This window comes from Lactuca serriola, chromosome 4 (assembly GCF_051521515.1).
Source record: "Lactuca serriola cultivar US96UC23 chromosome 4, Lser_US96UC23_V15, whole genome shotgun sequence".
Classification (NCBI taxonomy): Eukaryota; Viridiplantae; Streptophyta; class Magnoliopsida; order Asterales; family Asteraceae; genus Lactuca; species Lactuca serriola.
In genome coordinates, this window is record NC_136411.1 from 51,672,923 (window position 1) to 51,675,393 (window position 2,471).

Here is a 2,471-nt window from a genome sequence, read left to right on the forward strand (position 1 = left end):
AGGGTGAAAACTATAATCTCTAACATATAAATGAACATATGCGCATAAGTATAGTTTGATTCAAGAAGGTAAAATAATGGTTTTGCAAGATATCTAGGAGTTTTGAACAATAATTAAGAGTGACTTGATGTCATTTTAATAAACATTTCAAAACTAATACTTTTGTTATCAAGGTATTTTAAGATAGAAAACCATTTCATGTGATGCCTTTTGAAATATGTGAAATCTACTGAGTGAAAACACAGTTATAAAATACATAAGATTGATTTAATAACATATTGTTTTCTACTTGTATCCCCCCATTAAAGCATTTAAAATCATTTAAAACATTGATTAGGGGTATGAACTCACCTGTTGTTGGTAGTTTAGATGAACTAGACGGTGTAGGATTGTTAGGCGTCAAGTGAGGACTTGTACACACACTACGATCCTAATGAACATATAATCACACATATATGCACTCAATTAGTCTCAAATCACTAATTGATAATGTTAAGACATCCTAGACATTAAATAAACACTTTATATAAGTGTTTTAAGCCCTAAGGATTGCATCTAAGCTATTGTGGGACAAGGCACTTGGGTTTAGGGTTCCAAAGGACCCTATATATGAGTTTACTCTCCATATATCATCACACATGGAGTTTACGGTTGTAAACTCTTGATTTTACGGACGTAAACTCCCAACCATGGGGGTATTGTGTGTTTTGAAGTTCCAAATGATTCCTAGAATTATTCCAACTTGGTGGTTAAATTCTTGGAAGGGTTTAAGGTCTAGAAACACTCCATTTAGGAGTTTACGGCCCTAAGGCCATTTCCTTTGGAGTTTACGGCCGTAAACTCCCTTGGAATGGTGTTCTTGTTGATTTCAAGCCTCAAGCATAGGTGGTATAAGTTCTAGGCTTTTATTCCAGGCATATGAAGACATTAGGCACACTTTGGTGCCCTTCTTCATGTTTATGGCCCAAGAACAAAGTCTTGGCCGTAAACTCACTTTGATAAGTGATTTTGATGTGCTTAAGGACTTAGATTAAATGGGAACAAGTCTAGATAAAAGTCCTAAGCTTTAGGTGCCTTAAAAGCACCATTTTGAGTTTGAAAAGGGAGTTTACGGCCTAAGAAACTCTTGGGCCGTGAACTCCCAAACTTGGGTGATTCTTGGTTGTTTTCTTGTCCCTAACACACATACATATGAGTCTAAGGCAGTTGCATAACACAAGGGTCGGTCTCGACTTTGTTTCGGGAGTTTACCGCCCAAGAACACCTTGGGGAGTAAACTCCTAAATCTAGTGATTTAGCCTTCTAAATCATATTATAAACACATAGAACACCTTCGTGGTTGATCTAAAAGGTCCACCTACATCGGTATGTATTAGGTCCAATAGACCCTCACCCCTTTCACATGTACTTGTGAAGGGTGACTTAGTCATCTTTCCAAGTAAACAAGACTCGCACGTGTCATCTTCCCTAAGGTCGAATGACTCCAACACTCCATCCTTTTAGAGTTGGGCTATGCGTTTCTTGTTGACATGTCCAAGACCACAATGCCACAAGGATGCTCTATCCATACTATTGGAAGAATCTATGTTCAAAACATCATTTCCTAAGTTATCAACAATCATAACAATTTCATAAATTCCATTACATGGTATAGATTCAAAATAAAACACACCATTTAGATAAGCTAAAATAGAACCATTCTCATTATTAAAAGAAAATCTAAAACCTTGTCTAAACAAACCATGAAATGAAATGATGTTTCTAGCCATTTCTGGCGAATAGCAACAATTGTTCAAATCTAAACTTAAACCATTCCTACGCACTAAATAATACACTCCAATCTTGGTCACAGGCGACGATCTTCTGTTCCCCATGATTAGATTTATTCTTCCAGCCTCCACATCCCTATTTCTTCTTACTCCCTGCACATTAGAACAAATGTGGTAACCACAACCGGTATCAAGAACCCAAGAAATAGCATGAGATGAATCGTTAGATTTGATTGTGTATATACCTGTGAAAGACGGCTTGATCTTTCCTTCCTTGATGGCTTGCGGGTACTCTAGTCAGCTTCTCTTCCAATGTCCTATCTTGTGGTAGTGGTGGCACTCTGCCTCCTTCGGGTTAGGGCAGGGTTTATCAGGATCAACTTTGGTCCCACTAGAAGAGGCACCATCTTGGGCTTTAACCTTACGATATTTCTTAGACGAAGCCTTCCTCTTCTTTCCCTTTCCTTGTCCAATAGCCAAGACAGGAGCAGCGGGTGGATTGGGAGTTGGTGCAACAGACTTGTCCTTGAAGTTGCTCTCAGCGACCCTCAAGAGACCTTGTAGTTTGCTTAGGGTGACCTCTTCTTTGTTCATGTGGTAGGTCATCCTAAATTGATTATAGCTTGGAGGCAAAGAGTGAAGCACCATGTCGATTGCCAAGTCTTCCCCAAAGTCAACATTCAACTTGCAAAGACGGTTGAC